This window comes from Pseudonaja textilis, chromosome 15 (genome assembly GCF_049901715.1).
Source record: "Pseudonaja textilis isolate UNSWEBS1 chromosome 15, rPseTex1.2, whole genome shotgun sequence".
NCBI classification, from domain to species: domain Eukaryota; kingdom Metazoa; phylum Chordata; class Lepidosauria; order Squamata; family Elapidae; genus Pseudonaja; species Pseudonaja textilis.
Window position 1 is genome coordinate 127,031 of NC_142004.1, and position 17,191 is coordinate 144,221.

A 17,191-nucleotide genomic window follows, 5' to 3' on the forward strand; every position below is an offset into this window, starting at 1 on the left:
TAGGAGCTGCAAAATTGTGGCCCTCCTGCTCCGTGCCTTGACCTAGTGAAGGCCTTGCCACCTGGACAGGGGAAAAGCTACGGTGACCACCCCAGTCTCTCTGCCTATCAAAGTCCTGCGAAGAGTTGGTCTGGCTCAAGAGGAGATGCCTCACTGGACCCTCAGAAAGTGACCCAGCCCAGCCTCGTCCCTTTTAGGGATTTCTTTTTGGACGGGAGTTTTGCTGGAGAGACTGAAGAGCATAAGAAAACAAAAGGCTCCTTGCCTGATGACGCTGACGCCGTCAGACTGTAATATCTCTTGGCTGCTATTTCTTTTTCTTTCGAGTTTCAACTGTTTTTATGATTGTTTACCAGTCTCTGCTTCGAGATGGTTGGCTACTGAAGTTGGCTGAAGAGATGGACAATGGGGGCAAGGGGCAGAGCTCCGCCGGTGGCCTCTTTGCAGCCGCTTTCTGAGCAGGGCGTCAGCAGGAGGGCGGGGTGTCTCTGCAGTCACGACTATTTTAGCATTCAGTTCAGTTTTCATCATTTTAAGGTTCACGCGTTTCTAATTGTTATGAATACCATGGTAAAATTAATAGTTCTATGGTTGGTTTATTACATTTAGTAAAATTATGGGCATGTAATGTTTGCCAAGGAAAGACACTGCACAGACTTTAATCATATAAAGATGATAATTTAGTTGTTACACTTGTTGAAATGATGAGATTATTTTTTTAAAAGTTTGCAAACTGTGGAAAGAGGAGAAAGTCTTAATGTAGCCAGATAAGCAAGAGCCTAAATACTAGCTCTCACCTGCGCTCCTGTGAACAACTGAAGTCATGCCTTGCTGGATTGGACTCCTGACCCAGGTAGTCCATCTGTTCTCATGGTGGCCAACCAGCTGCCCAGGGAAGCCCACTCCTCTCCCTGCTGATAGCCTCCAGAGGCAGTCCCGTGGCTACTGGGCCTCGCTCCAGGACCGAGTTTAATTCTGAAGCTGGCCAACGTTTTCAGGAATCGAAAACTCCAGCTGAAGCTAACCGGGCTGATTCATCAGACCCAGCTAGACTTCCCCAGACAACATTGGTCTTCTCCTGAGATTCTGCGGGGCGTGTGCAACAGAAGAAAAACCCTTTGCTTTGCACACCAAGACTTGTGCCAGCTGCATGCATGGGACCACCACCTGCAATCTTCTTCCACTCCACAGGATGGCACAAAGATCTGGACGGTCTCCACGTGGCTGGCAGCCAGCACTCCCGTTCAAAGTCTGCTTAGGCCACTTTTGCTGGAACCCAGAGACCTTCCCTTCTCAGGCGGAAACCAGGGCCTCCAGGGTGTCTGGTAAACATGGCCGGTCCTCCAGGCAGGCCAGCCCAAATGAGGGCAGCCCTCTGCCCAAGCTGATTGAGACCGACGCCTCGTCTTTGGGGATGGAAGGAGACTCCCCTCTCCCTTAAGGCCATTTGCCAGAGCTCCCCCCTCCGTGGGTGCCGGTCCCCACATCTTCCTGCACAAAGAGTTTGCTTGGAGAGGTCCTCGCTTGTCAGCTCAGCCCCGGAGTAAACAAACTTTCCAGGGTGGGTGCTGGGGCTGTCAAGCCTGCAAATGGCTCTGTCGGAAAGTGTTAATGCCTCCTCGGTGACAGTGGCAGGCAAGCGAGAAATGGGCCTGCCGCCTCGCATTTGACAGAGGGGGACGCACTGGATGCACACTTCCAGCAGCCTGCCAGGAAGGCAGGGATCGCCGCTCCAGCAGCAGCTTGGGGTGACTGACCCAGACAGAGGCTGGCGCTCCTGGGACAAAGACATCACCCCAGCAGGTAAGGCAGGCCGGGGCCAGGGAATCCCGCCGCTCCCCCTCACTTCCAGCATTTCTACTTCTGGAGCTGGGAAAAGGGTTGATCCAGGCGAGGCACGGTGGGTGCTTCCCGCTCTGTCCGCCTCTGTTGGGGTGAAGCCTGCAGAGGGGGAAAGAATGACCCAGGCATCCTTGGAGGCTCTGCCGGCTCTCCATCGCAAAAGAAAAGACCCTTTTCCCGGCCCACTTAACTCCCACCCATCTGCTGGAGAAGTTGGAACCGTAAACCTTGCATGGAGCATCAAAGCAGCCCCGAATTAAAGCCTTCCCACTCCAGCAAGCCTCCCCCCTCTCAGAATCCACACTGGGCTTTATCCCACAGGATGGACAGGATGGGTTCAGGGTGAAATCTTCACCCAAGCCCCCCCACTCCCCGTTGTGCTTTGCCATCCCAGAGCAAAGCCCCTCCAGTGAGCCAGTTCGAGTCCCACCTATGTGGAGGAACGAAGGGGGCAACGGAGGGACCCAGAGTTTCTTGCAACATGGCTGTCCCAGCACTGAGTTCTGCTGCAGACTCCTTTTCAACCCTCACCTTCAGACCAGGGGGTGCGTGTGCGTGTGCGCGCCTGGGCCATTCTTCTTTTCTGGCTGCCCCCAGGAGACACCCTTCCCCTCAGAGCAGGGGGTTAACGAAATCTGACTTCTTGCCTGCCTGAATGAATCTCTCCCACCCTCTTTCCTTGAGGAAAGGAAGGGTGTTACCTGACTCAACAGTTGCTAATTAGTTTGCTATTAATTAAGGGTGTTAGTCTGGTACAAATTACTTGGCAACCCAGGCTGCCCTGTTCCGGGAGCTGAAATCACCCTGCTTTGAGCTGAACTGGGATCTTGGGGAGAGGGCGGAGATGGGGGGAGAGAACGCACAGAATCAGGCAGGTCTATTTTGAAGCGAATTCACAAAAGCAGCAGTTGAATTACGATTCCTTCTTGGTAGCCATGGCTAAAGGTAGAGATGCAGAGGAGGTTCATTCTTGTTCCATGTAAAGAACCCCAGGCGGCTGATTAGCCCAGTGTTTAGTGGGATGGGAAGGGGGGGCCCAGAACAGGAGGAAAGGCGCTGCCGCCACATGGCCTTTGGGCTGGGTAGCCCAGCAAACCCACCTCTTCCTCCCCCTGTTCCTCCACGACCAGCTCTGTCCTCGGATGGTGCCTTGGAACTCCAAGGGCCCCCTCCTCCTCTCCCAAGGGCAGCCCCGGCTTCCAACACTGGGGTTGAGCCAGGGCGATCCATGGCTTGGTGGCTGGGACATCCCCTCCGCACTTTCGCTGAGGGCCGGGGCTAAGCGGCTGGGGGAACATCCTCTTCTGCACCAGGCAGTTGAGGCTATTCTGGGCAGAGAGGCCAGAGACCCAAACTCCGGTCCAAGCTGCTTCAGATGGCAGCGCCCTTTAACTGCACCAGAGCTCCTATTTCGGAGGCATTTGACCTTCCACTAACCACGAGTGGCTGCCGTCCCGCTACGGGGATGCTGGGGCCTCCAAGAAGCACCAGCCTCCACCACAAGTCTTCCCGGAAGTAGTACCAAGCCTGGCCCCTTTTCTGGTTTAGCCAGCTGCCAGAAGCCCATTTGGTCCTGCCTTGAGTGGGCAGGCACCGTTTGTCTCGGGGAAGAGGGAAGGAGAGGCTCCTCACGGCTCAGCCTCCTCGTGAGCGTTAAAAAAACACAATAGACGAAAAGAATAGGCCAGGTTATGCCTCGCGGAGGCTGGCCATCACGCTTGGAGGCCCAGCTCTGCCATCTGCGAGCCTTCCGTCTTCTCTATGATGGCCGGATCAACATTTTAATTTTAATTGCATCTCCGAGGCAAACAGCTTCGGGGAAATCAGCTGGGGAGATTGGTAGAGAACATGAATGATTTATAAGGTTCCGTGGCAGTAATCAATATTGCTTCTTATTACAGCCCCTGTTCCCAAACCCTCTCTTTACGGCTCATTTTTCTAACCCTTCTAATTTGACCCAAAGTTAATTGATTAGACAAAGAGGGAGGGGCCCCTCCATAAGGCCTCCCCTTCCAAGCTTGTGCCTTTGCTCTCAGCTCCAGCTCTTTGCTGCCCATCCTCTCGAGGCGTTTGGGGGTGTCTCCTGAGGGCCGGCCCTGAAGAAGCAGAAGCCCTTCTCTGGGGTCCCTGTTGGCAGGAGGGGCCAGCTATGCCAGGGAGCGGAACAGAACCATCGTCACAGAAAGCGAGCCCCACCGTTCCCTCGGTCACCTCTGGGCTTCAGTGCACCGAGGCCCCCCTGAAGAAACAGGGCATGGCTGACCCCCACCCCAAAGGGAGGAAGAGTCAAGGCCTGGGGAGCCATTTGTTCTCTGCCTTCCTTCTACCCCCAACTGGGCCAGGGTCCTCACCAGCACCCAGGGACCACTCCCGAATGGCGCCTCCGAGGAGCAGGGGAAGGTGCTGCTGTCCCAAGCAAGGGAGAACGGGGGTCCCCGGCTCCTGGCCCTACTCAGTTTCGGGGGGGGGGGCAGCTTCTCCCTCCATTCATGGATTTCATATCATAAAATGACTTTGGTTGCCATGGCAACCTACAAGAGCAGATCTCGTTTCAGAGGCCCAGCCACAAGATTTTCTCTAAGGGATTTCTTCTTTTCATTATTTTCCTCCAAAGGTCAGTTATCCTCTGAGGCAGGGCGGGGGGTGGGGGGGAGGGAGGAGGGGGCTCTGCAAAAGGTGAAGCATATTCATGCCCAATTCCCCAGGTGGAGGTTGCCTCCCCCTCCCCTCTTCCCTGCCTGCTGCCAGCGCTCTGCCAGGGTTAACCCTTTCGGACAGTCCGGCCTCCCAACTCTGGCCCATGTCCAAAGCGGCTTCTGTGTTAGGAAGCATGAAACTCGGCTTTGACGGCAGGCAGTCCTCGCCCCAGACAGCGCCCAGAGCCTGGCAGGGAAGGGCATCCTTGGGTTTCCAGCCTCCTAACCGTCCGATATGCCAGCCCTGCGCCGGGGAGGCCTCGGTCCGTCCTTGAAGCCTTGGCGAGGCCATACAGTGTTGGAGCTCTGGATGTTCAGCCTCAGACGGTTGATTTCTGCGGTATGGTCCCTGCCAGCCCCTTTGTGACCCCAGGCAGCGGGGAGGGCACTGTAGGCAGACCCTGCAGAACCAAGCAGGCTGTCCAGGATGCCCCAGAGGCCGGGCGACTCGGCCTGGAAACAGAATCTCTGTGGATAGGAGAGCCGGGTGAAGAGCAGAGCTCCCCAGCTGACAGCTGCACAGGGAGAGCCACAGCCAGGCAAGAGAGACGGGGGTGGTGGTGGTGGTCCCTGCGGGGGTCCCTGCCTCCCCTGGGTGCGGCCACGGAGGTGGGCTTGCCTTTGGAGCAGGCTGGGAGAAGGGCGGAGCTTTCCAAGAGAAAGGGGAGGGCTGTTTTTGGGACAGGCCGCTAGACCCTTTGCTGCTGGTTATAGGAAGGGCCTGAGGGTATCAGAGTCACGCACTTTTCATCCTCCTGGGATAACATTGCAGAAGGAAAATGGGCCCACATGGAAAGGGGCTTGGTCATCTAAGATAAGAGGTTATCTGTAGACAAGGCAATGGCCGGAATAAGGTTTGCCTCCCCCCTCCCTGTTTGTCAGCACCAGTTGGGACAGTTTCCGTGATTTCCAGGTGCTTCTGTGACTCGGAGGAGGCTGCCTGTCCTCCTGCTCTGTGGCCTGGAAAGGCTGCTTCCGGTCCCTGGCAGGGCTGGAGGCCAGGAGAAGCAGCCACGTGGCGGCCTGGGTGCCCTTCGCTATGGCTGGGGCTGTGGAGGCCGAGTGCGCCCACCACCCTGGGGCTCTCTAGAGCCTTCGCCAAATAGCCACCCTGGAGCGGGCAAGTCTTCTCCTCGGCCTGAGGAGGCCAAGGTGGGGGCCGTGCCAGAGCCTCCTTGCTGTGATGGGTGTGGCATGGCCACTGCAGGGCTAGGCAAGTGGAGCAGCCGGAGTGGTCCCAGCCACGGCAAGGATAGTCTCCTCCTTGGGCCAGTTGAGGGCCGGTTCCTTGGTGAGCTGGGAGGGAGGGAGCCCACCTCTCCAGCGGAATGGCGGCCAGCAGAAGGAGACAGCATGGACTAAAGGAAGAAAGGCAGCAGCAGCGCAACAAAACGCTATTCGGGAAACCACAATCTCCGCAAAACACGGCCTATTGAAAGGACAAGCCGAAAACCATTTGCTAAGCACTGAAATGGGCCCTTTTGTCACCCCATTCCTTCTGTTGACAGTTACCTGTCAATCTGACAATGGTGCGGCCTCCGCCAATCTTTATTCAGTGGTCTTATTCACCCAGGGTATTAATGAGGGGGGTCCTTGCAAGAATAGCCTTCAATGGGCTGACAGACAAGGCCTTGCCCTTCCCCTCCCTCGCCAGGGCTTATCAGGCGCTGGCAGGATGGCTGGGGAGACCCCGGGAGGACACAGGCCTCACGGACCTCTCCTCCCTCTGGGGCTGGCAGAGATGGTGGCCGTGGCGAAGTGACTCTCGGGGCCCCACGGCTGCAGCCTGGGCACAATCCAGAAGGGAGGCTTCTCCATGTGGCGGCTGCTTTCTGGGCCCGAGGTTGTGGCCCCAGTCCAGGGCCAAACCTCACTCTTTCCAAGCCAACAGCGATGTGGAGAACTTCATCGCCCCTGGCATGGTGCCCTGAGCAGCAGCCTTCCTTCCCCTGGGAAATGCTCTGCCACCGTCTTCTTCCTGTTCAAGGCCCCGGGCAACACAGAGGAATTTTCATGGCGAGAGGAAGGGGTGTGGTGAGTGGCCCCCAAGATGCCCTCCAAAAGCCGTGAAAGGGTTACTCGCAGCCCCGGGAGTGAGTTACGCAGGAGGCCCGGCTTGCTTTGTGTGAAGCCTGTTGGCACCAGGGGCGCCACAAATTGTTATCCCCCTTTCCTTTGTGCCCTTGGGCAATGCCACCCTGGAGCGCCTTCTTCCTCCCGGGGCTGGCAGAGGCCCCTTCGTTCAGTCGGGCTCTGACTGCTCGCAGCCCCACCAGTGATGGGGAGAAAGGGGCCTCTCTCCCACGGCTGTGCCCCCCCCCCCAGCAAAAGCGCTGCTGCCGCCATCACCCCAGAGCGAATACATTAGAAGCTGCAGCGTCAGCAGTGGGGGTGGCGGGTGGAAATTGCATATAAATGAGGCGCCAGCATATCGTTCCATTTGGAGGCTGGGAAATGGCACCTTATTGTTGTGTCGTAAGATTTCTTGCTTAGTTAACAAAAATCCTCACAATTAAGTCTGGACTCAAGATTAATTCCCATTAGAGAATAGAAGGCAGATTTGGCTCCAGCCTTTGGTGGGGGCCATAAGGGTAGGAGGAAGTGGGCGGTGAGCTGGCTTTGTAGTGCCACAGTGGACACCAGGAGAGGCCCCAGAGAAGGGCACTCAAGGTTGAGGCACTGTGGGTGGATTTCCCTGGAGAACCGGCTTGGGTGACCCACTCCAGGGTTAAGCTTGGCCCCTTCAGGACTCCGCAGAAGGCCCCGTCCTTTCTGGGTGGGTGAACTCCCTTCCTGGACCATCGGCCCCAGTGTTGGAGCCGATGGTGGCATTGAGGGTGCTTTGGGGGCAGGGCGCCTTTTTCCTGTATGAGGAATTTAAGCCAAGGATGGGCAACCCTAAAAAGGCTTGAGGAAAGCAGATGGGATGGGCAGGGCAGGGCAGACCCAGCAAGCTAACATTTGGGTGCAGCACTCAATCTGGTGCCAGCTGGACAGCTCTGCCTGGCCTTCTGAGGATTTGGCCACCAATGGATGGCCATGGGAAGCCCACCATGGCCACTGCCCCAAGTTTTCAATAAGCAGGACCTCCTGCTTCCTCAGCTCCTTCCTTCCTTCCTTCCTTCCTTCCTTCCTTCCTTCCTTCCTTCCTTCCTTCCTCTCCTCTCCTCTCCTCTCCTCTCCTCTCCTCTCCTCTCTGGCAGGGAAGGATAAACCCTTTTCTTGTGCAAACAAGAATAGCAGAAACAGGCCTGTGGATAAATTATTATCGTGACCCTCACTCCAGTGTGAAAAATTCTCTCCTCGTGCCACAGAGGGAAAAAGTCAGAATTTGCATTTAAATAGAAAGCAAGCCTTCGGTCACAGGCAGCTGCCAGGAATGTCTCTGGAAAGAGGAAGGGAGGTTGGCTGGTCCTGGGCTCCAGAAAGGGAGCCCAGCAGCTGGCTGGTGAGTCAGAGCAGGAGGCCAGGGAAGCCCCCTCCCCACTGCCCACCTTCTCAGCAGAGACCAAGCCTTTTCCTTCTCTTCAGTGGCTCTCCAGCACGTGGGATAGGAGGGGAATAAGCTGGTGGGGACCAAGAGTGGAGCTCCATGAGGCTCCTTCCAGCTCAGGCCCCCCGCCTGCCCTTCTGATCCAAGACCCGTGTCTGGGGCACGGAAGAGGCTCTGCAGGCTTCTCCAGGGCCAGCCCCAAGCAGGCGGCCAGACTTGGAGGGAACCCAGGAGCCCGACGGAGACCACCATCCGAGTGATTGCAGGGGGGTTTACCCCGCCTCCCCCACTCCCCCGCCTAGGAGGACCCAGTTTCCTTGGGTCAAATCCCCCTCGTCTTAGCCCACCTCTTTCAAGAGCTGCTTCCGGCTCTCCTCTAGAAATGCGGGCCCAGGTCCCTCTCCCTGCCCCCATCCCCACATGCCTTCTCCCAGTGGCATTTGCTTCCAATCAGGCAGGCAGGCAGGCAGGCAGGCTGGCTCCACGAGGGCCTGGGGTGACGTCCCTTCGCATGCCTTTCCTGGGATTTAGGACCTGGGCGACTTGGGAGGCGCTGGGCCCTCTGGTGGCTGGGACACCCCCTGGAGGCCCTCCCAGACCCACCTCCATGGCACCTCCTGAGTCTAACAGTGCAGAGAACCAGCCGGGAAAGGAGTGTTGCTCCAACTGCCTTATGCTCTGCTGCTTCCTTGCGGAAGCAGGCTTTCCGGCAGCAGGAGCAAGAGAAACGTGGGCTGGCTGACCTGGGGAGGGGAGAGTGCGGGGCCCTTGCAAACACCCCGAGAGTCCTGGGCCAGCCACCCAAAGGCCACCCAATCTAGCCACCTGCTTCCCCCGCAGAATCGGAGGGGCTCAGCCCCACTGGCTCTGATGGAGACCCCCAGATTCCTGCACATCCTGGGCCGTGAATGAGTCCCAGCTGAGGAGAGGGCCTGCTGAATTGTCAATGGGAAGGAAATTGCTCGCACCCGTTGCCTTGCCCTAAACAGGCTCCATCTCCAGCAGGGAGGGGGCAGCGAGGGATGCCTCGGGGAGACCCCAAGAAGGAAGCTGCCTTGCAGGTAGGTGACTGTGTGGCAAAGAGGTGCCCATTGTCCAGGACGTGAAGGGGTGTGGCCATAACTGAGTCTGTGGCGGTCATTTTCTCAGGGCCGGTCTCGCCAGGGGGGAAGGGGCTGGGCCGGGAGTGGAGAAACCCAGTTTTAGTCTATCTGAATCACCAAAGCCGGCTAGGAGACCTTGCGCACTCCTGCTCCGCTGAGTCGGAAAGAGGAGGAAACAGAAGCCATTTGTGTCTATTTTCACGCGCTGCAACACAACACGGCCCAAAGTAAACAGGCTTGGGGCATTAGTCCCGGCTAGAAAAACAGACTCCAGGGTAAACCCTTCCCTTCCGGTGCTTTGATGTTCCAAAGGATGCTTATCCTGAGCGGCAACAGGGTGGGAGCCTCACCTGCCTCCTTCCCACAGTGGAGGAGCTCCGCTCTGCCTCTCTGGGCTGCTGAGATCCTTTACGCCTCCAGCTGCTGCAGGGAGCCCTCAAGTCTTGAGCATGGTTCCTTCAACTTCCGGTGTGTGTGTGTGTCTTCTCTTCCCCCTCCTTCCCAAGACAAGTGGGGACAAGGAGGGGGAGGACCACAGAGGTCCCTGAGAAGGCTGCTGGCACCAGGGAAGGGCAGCTGCATCCCACTGCGTGGAAGCCTGGGGGGCGGGAGGTTGTGGGAGCCAGATGTGGGGGCCCGGAAGGAGGGGGCATCTGTTCACAATTACCTCTGCTTCTGCTAGGCGACTTGGAGACTGCAGGCAAACAGGAAAGAAATCCAGGGCTGCCATGCTGGTGGCTGCTGGACGGACCCTGGATGGTGTCCGTAGCCCCTCCCCGCCTTCCCTGCCCCCAGGCCGTTCATGCCTTCTCTGCAGAAGAGCCCAGGAAGAGTCAAAATGGCTTCAGGCTGAGCACTGAACTAGGAGGGGAATGAGCAATGCTGTGGGATGGGGGTGGGGGTGGGGGGAGAAGGCACCAGGCACGCAGTGCAGCCACCTCTGAAAAGATTTGCCCTCCCCCCGGCCAGGCCAGATTGCATCAGACATTTAACAGGCCTCAAGAGAGAAAGGAAGGGTGTCACAAAAGAAAAGCGGTAGAAGGGGAAGCGGGTGCCTCTGCCTTGCCTCAGCCCTGGGGTCTTCTCCCACTGGCCAGAGTGCTGCTACGTCCATTGTGCTGCCAGCCCCCCCGCCCCCCATTCCTTCCCTGCACAGCTTCCTGCAACCGGAGGTGGGCACCCCTTGGGGCTCTTCTCCCAAGCCATTTGCCTCTGGATCTTGGGGCCCTTCATTTGTGTTGCCCCCTTGGAAAAAGAAGGGCAGGTGGGGAATTGTAGGAAGACCCCAGTTCTCCGGTCCTGGAACTCCAGGCCGGGGGTGGGGGAGCCGGGCTTCAGCGGGGGCCTTCCCAACTGGAGAGCAGGGGAGGCTACAGGACTGGGTCCCCAGAAGTTCTGGGGAATGTCTGCCGAGGAGAAAGAGGAAACGGAGTCCCCCTTCTTCCTCTCCAGCAGGCCCACAGGAATCTACTGACTAAAATCTATTTCAGGTTCTTCTTTCAGAAGACTCCATATGTTCAGATTTAATTAGAGCAATTAACAAGTGATCCGATTAGCAAAATGCTGTCTTTGAGATAAAAGGATCTCTCCTCTAATAATTGCCCTCTAGCAGATGCTCCCCCCCGCCTCCTCGCTACCCAGGAAGAGGCATGGAGGAGATCGGCACCTGGGAGCCTTGACCTTCCCTGCCCACTCCCACCCGAGCCCCTGTTCCTGTAGCCCCTGCCCTTGCCTGGCACCTGCCTCCTTTGCGTGGGAGGGGGTTCCCTGCTGGCACGGCAGGGGAAGAAGCCACGCTCAGTCTGGCTTTCTGAGGCTGACTCCGTCTCTTGAGGCGACTTTGGGTCATTCTCGGTGGCGACCCTGGGAAAACTCCTCATACAGGGAAGCCACGAAGAGTCCCGAGAGGCTGGTTGCTGTGGCCCAGGGAGGCGCTTATTAAGGCCTTGCCAGCCCATCTAAGCCTTGAGTTAGGCCCCAATTTCCTTTCCGGTGCCTCTTATTCAAAGCACCCCATGCCAAAAAATATTAGGAAAAAATCAACTCCTGAACTCTGAAAGTATTTGAAGTGTCAATGTTTGCAAAAGTCTTCTTTAAAGAAGCTCTATGTGAACTAAGCAGCCATAAATAAAATGTTTTTCGGGAGGGCACATCCACAGATCCAGGGGTGGGAAACTCCCAGTGAATGGTATTGGTGACCAGTGAGGGAAGAGCTCTGCCACTTGGGGAGCTGGCGTGCAAGGAACACCCCTTTGTGCCAGTCTCTCATGCCCCCCCCCCAGTTATCAGCAACACCAGGCCAGCGGGGTCTTTCTTCCCACTTTGGGGCTGGCCAGGAAAGAGAGCCAGCCTAGCTCTGTGAGTGCCAGGCCAGGAGCCCTGAATCTCCAGCAGCGGGAGCCCCTTTCGTGAGAAGAACCAGGAATCCTTTCGCAAAGCCTACGGAGGGAATTGTCCTCAGGTCTGAGCCCTGATCCCTCATCCCAGGCCTCCCCACAATCTCTGGTGGCACCTCCCTGCCCAGCACTTAGCAGGTACAGAAGAGGGTCAGCCAAAGCCCACCCTGGGGACTCTTTGGAGCACCTAGGCTGGCCAAGGACAGGCAGAGCAGCCTTGCAGGACCGGCGGAAATGCAGCACCACCGCCAGACAGAGAAGAAACCCACTGTTTCTGGAGCAGGAGTCGTGCACATGCATCCAGTCATGCCTTGCGTGTGGTTTATGTCTCATAAGCTGGAGGGGTGCAGTGTTTTGGAATTGGGGGGAACCAGGCCAGCCAAGAGAGTGGGGATTTCCAAGCCCTGTGAAATGTTTATTTATAACTCCCACGTCGGGCAGAAGCGAGCCAAGACAAACAGGCCCGAGGGGTGCTGACCAGGTTCGATTCCAAGTTATTATTGGGGCACTGGGAGGGGGAGACCTGACATTCCACCGAGGGAGAGGAAGCGCACATTTCTCGAGGAGCTTGCTTGGCCGAGACTAGAAACTGTCTGGCCCTCCCTTTTCTAAGCATCGCCTGGCTACAGAGCTTTCTGGCTGGCCCATATCTGGATCTTCATGCACCGCCAGGGAGGAGGACAGGGTTCCTCCCCACCCCCACCCGGCATCTGAGGCGTGTCAGGGACTTCAGGCATCAAGGCAGCCCCCGCTGTACAAAATGATTCTGGCTCCCTTGTTCCTAGACTGGTGTGCAACCCCCAACCCTCTGATGGTGTGTACAAGCCCACTCCCCCCATTCGGGGGCTTCCAGAACCACTGGGGCATCTCCAGCATCTCTCGAGCCCAACACAGCGAGGGGAGAGGAGGAGCCAAAAGCCGGAGCTGCCTGCCCCGTGGCCGGGCTCTCCTGCTTGGTAGCCCCAAGAGAACCCCCTGTCCCTGGCAGCAGTCAAATGGCCTCAACATTGGGGATCGCTTGCCCCCCCCCCGCCCCTGATGTCACCCAGGACAGTTGCTCTGAAGAGGCCCAGAAGCTTGGCTGCCCCACGGCCTGTCCGTCTCCAGCAGTGACGCTCCTTGGCTCAGGGGGAGGGATAGACGTGAAGAAGGGGCTCCACCCATTGCCCAATTTTGAGGATGAGTAAGCGACATCTTCAAAGAGCCCCCCTCCGTTTATCTGCTCTTCTTCCCCTAGCAGAGCGATTTCACAGCAGAGCCATCAATGAATGTAATTTACATAATGGCTTATCATAGACTCCAATATTTCAAACACAGCCCATTAAACCCCAGCGGCTGCCTCGCTTTGCCACTTGCTTCTTGTAAACGGGTTCAGGGGCTTCTCCACCTGCTCATTATGACCGAGGGGGAAACACTGCCCATCCACTGGCGCCACCTCGGGGGGGCAGAGGGGCCCCATTCAGAAAGAGGCCATCGGCCGTGGAGGCCTCGTTCCCTCTGGCTTCGCACCCGCTGCCAGGAGAGAGCCTTCCCTCCCAGGTTCCTCCGCAAGTGTTGAGTGGTGCCAGGGGAGAGTTCATGGAAAGTGGGAGCAGCAGGCCAGCAAAGGAACCCCCTGTGGGGGGGGCATCCAAAGAGCTACAAACGGCCAGATCCAGCCCCCGCCTGCTGCCATAAGAACCGCTGCAGTTTCTTTCTGCTTTGCTTTTCCTCTTGCTGGGGCCAAACGCAGCAGGACTCAGTCTACACAGAATCGACTTGGTGGTGGGGGGGAGGTTTTCGTTCCTGAGAAGGTGAACTGGACCTACTTCCGGGGGGCAGGGGGCAGCCAGTGTCATTTTGCAAGCAATTAACTGTGGCCTTTCCAGGGAGTTGTGCATGCGCAAGGCCACCCCTGACTTAGCTAGGAGCAACACCAGCGGCTAGGGGGTCCTGTACCTTCTGGCAGCCACTGGCCAGAAAGTCCCCCTCCTGCTCGGGTCTCCTGAAAGTTTTTCCCTTCACCCCTCCACTCATATTGGTCAGGGGAAGAGAGGAAGGGGCAGGAGGAAGACTCACATGGCAGAGAGGGATGGGGTGGGAGGCCCTGTGCCCGGCTTGGACCTTGTGGAAGAATCCAACGTTCACCGAGGGTTTTGTCCTGAGACACCCCTGGGCCCCCTTGGCAAGGCTTCTGCTGTGTCTGACCCCAAGGCGTCCCCTCCTGAGGCCCTGGCTCCAAATCACGCTACCCCGCCCCCCAGCTTGGATGGAGGGCGTCCTTTAAGGAAGGCCCACCTGAGGGGGCTGCCGTGGGGCCACTGGCAGAGCAGGGGGTGGTTGTCTTCCCCGCCAGCCTGGCATCACGTGGGACTGTTCTGGCCGGTGGGAGGAGAGGCTCTTTCCTCCTTTAGGAAGGGCAGCCGCTCGGAAGCTGGTCAAAACCCTGGAGACCAACAATCCTGGTGGCCTTTTCAACTTTCTCTCTTTGCCTCCACGGTGGCTCAGGAGGCTCAGCCTCTCCCAGCCCCAGAGATGAGGTGGGAGGGTGGGGCGTTTTTGCTTGGGTTCAGGCCCTGGCATGGTGCGGATGCCGAGGACCAGGTGGTTGAGGGCATCTTCCTGCACTGGCCCCGCTCCCTGTCCTGTTGGAGCAGAAGTCGCCTCCCTCCTCCTCCCGGGGCTCCTCCCACTGTCCACCAAGGTTCAGCCTTGAGAAACTCATCCACTTCTGAAGGAAGACCTGCTGCGACCCACCTCCCACCGGGGCCACTGAGCACTGAAGCTTGCTGGGGTAAAGAAGCAACATCCCGGGGTGCAGAAAAGCACCCCAGTTCTCCAAGCAACCACTAGCCCTCTTTGCTGTGCCCCACCAAGGAGGAAGGGAGGTCAGGGCCTCCTCAGCTTAACCCCCAAGAATGGCAGATGGGGTGAACAGCCGTTGTTGCAGGTGTTGCTCCAGTCACCAGAGCTGCTTCTGCGGCTGTCAAATGGGGCAAAGGAGCATCTCCAGCCAGAGGGGGCTTTTGGGAGGCTTGGGCTGCAATAAGAAGGATTACTGCCTGGTTTTAATTGTGGTGGGTGTCCATTAGCCTTTGTGGGGCTCCTCTCCCCATGTTGTGATTCTTTCCCCAGTTTCTGTGCCGGAGTGAGCAGAGCCTTCCAGGAGAGGCGGCCCGCAAGGAGGCCAGCGGGGTTTGGCAGAGAAGACCTCAAGGCATGATGCTCTCCGCTTGGCTGCCAAGCATTGGGAGGGGACCGGCGAGCCCAGTCAATCCAGAGCACCGGATTAAGATCCAGACGCCTCCCAAACAGATCCCCAGGGTGGCTGGGAGCGCTGCTTATGGTCCTTCAGGGTGATAGTTGGGGACACATTTCAAAAAAGAGCTGCAAAGCCCTTGGGAGCCCCCAATCCAGGGGATCCGGGGAGAAACTAATGTAAGCAACGGAGGATTCTTCCATCTCTCATGATCTGCCCCAATTTTACGGGGTGGGGGGGATAAGAAATTGCAAATTCTGCAAAATCCCCGTTCCATTCCTGACTCGGCTGCGCAGCTTGCTTGCTTCAAGGCTGCCTCCTGGCCACAACTTCCTGGATGGCTCTTGTCCTGCTCCTTCTGGTCCCATTCAGCTGGGTTTCCTGCCTCCCGTTGTTTTTTTCTATTTCAAACCGAGAATTGACACGTTACTAATAAAAGAAAGAATCTACGGAATAAACTTCAGTCCATTAATTATTGAGCGTTATAAACCAAATTTATTTAATGAATTAATAATGGGCCATGGGGGGTATTTTAATAATGAAATACTTCTAGTTGTGTTTCAATAATTATGGCAGCCTTTTGTAATTACACCACTGCAGCAGAAACCAAGATCAACTCCAGTGAGAGGCTGGGACGCCTCCTCCTCCCGAGGCTGCCGGGGCCACGGAGCGGAAGGCGCCCAGCGCAAGCCGCCCTGGCCTCACCCCCACGGGAGATGGTGCCCACCCCCGAAGCAATGGGCAGGGGTTTTTAGGGGGCATGGGCAGCCATGGCAGGGTTGGATGCCAGGAAGACTTCAAGCTGGGGGTGGAGTTGGGTAGGGGTTTCCTGTGGCTCAGCCATTAACTTGCCAGGTCTTCGCACTGCCTGGCCCGGGGGCCGAACTCATCACTCCATGAAAAGTTAGCAATCTACATATGCTAAAACTTCATCTTTGGTGGAGATGCAGAAGAGTGGAGAATTCACACAGTTTAACTTTTGGAAAGATAAGAGAGACAAACTTGAAGGATGCTGGACTTATATCCCAGAAACAATCTGAATTATTTAAGAATTGCCGAGAAGCTAAACCAGGTGAGGGCCAAGTGACCAGAGGCTTCCAAAGGCAAAGAGCCCGGCGGGGGAGGAGGGGGGACTGGAGAGCAGGGGCTGCTGCGGAAGGGCCTGGAATTGGCGAGGGCATTGGGGTTCCAAGGGTTTGGTGGGGCAGTTGTGACTTCTCTGTGCTCCGTTTGGTGCCCGCCCCGGCTCTTTGCCCCTTTGCTGAAGCTCAGACTGGGGTGGAAGGACCCAAGGCCTCTGGAGCTTCACCCTCCTTGCTGCCCAGGTCGGCCTCCAGCTTTCTTTCCCCTTGCCTCTTTGGTCCCCGAGCCAGGCTCCAGACGCCGCACAGAGGTGCTGGCTGCCAAACTGGGCTCCCCAGCCCGCTCCCCCTCCCTCATCCTGTTACCCTTGAAGACAAGGAAGGGGAGCCTGCTTGGAGGTGATGGCCCTATCTATCCAATTTTCAGCCACATCACATCGCAATGAGACATCGCAGGCCCAGCCAGGCACAAACAGCTGATAACAGCCTCTTAGGTGAGCCTCTTCCCTTATCGCTCCTGGGGTCACCTCTGCTTCCGGAGGCTTGTTTTGCCTCCAAAAGATTGCTGGGGACCCTGAACGGTGCAGCTGTGGGATAATGGAGGCCAGGCACCTCCAGTTTTAGGCTGGAGATTCACCGGGTACACACACACACACACACACACACACACACACACACACAAACTATGGCCGGCCCTTCCAGCAGAAAAAGCGTGGGTCTGACTTTCTCCAGGTCAAGGGGATCTGGCTGACCCCTTTCCCTCCCCCACTTCAAGGCACCCATTTCCGTACAGAAACCCTGCCTGGTGGCTGGTGAATTGAGCCTGAGTGTGCATCTCCAAGAGGCCTCCTGTCCCTCATCCTGGGGGAGGTTTTAAGAAGCAGCCCCTCCCTGACCGGAGGAATTACCTCTGGAGGCGCTCCCCAGCTATGACGGTTCCATCAAAGCCTGGAGTTCAGGGGCACCTTATTCTGCACCTGCTTGTGGGGGGAAGTGGAGGCTTCCATTCCAGGGCAATGGGGGGAGAGAGGCATAAATCCCGTTGGGAGAGCAGGGACCCACTTTCTGAGGGAGGAGGACCGGAAGGAAGGCGGTCACACGTGAGCGGTGCATGCGTGAACTCAGGGCCTCCTCTCTTGCCCCGTGCGAAGCCTGGAGCTTTTCCCAAGCCTGCCTTCCTTTCTTGCAACCTGGAAGGGCAACGCTTCCACCACTGGAATTAAAATCAGGATGGGGAGGCGCCTTGGCTCCCCGTTGTGTGGCTGGGCTGCATCTTTGTCTCAGGCAGGCATAACCCGGCCCTGAGAAGGCCAGGATCCTGGCCCTGGGGCTTGTGGGTCA

The 17,191-nt window shown here is 57.4% G+C and overlaps 1 long non-coding RNA gene across 1 annotated transcript; it reads left to right on the forward strand.

Annotated features, from left to right (window-relative positions):
- The first annotated feature begins 1,249 nt into the window (after positions 1-1,249).
- On the forward strand, positions 1,250-15,220 carry LOC148124611 (uncharacterized). Its single transcript, XR_015739582.1, has 3 exons — positions 1,250-1,803; positions 8,872-9,092; positions 14,645-15,220. It is a non-coding gene; the product is annotated as an uncharacterized LOC148124611 (long non-coding RNA).
- The last annotated feature ends 1,971 nt before the right edge of the window (positions 15,221-17,191 follow it).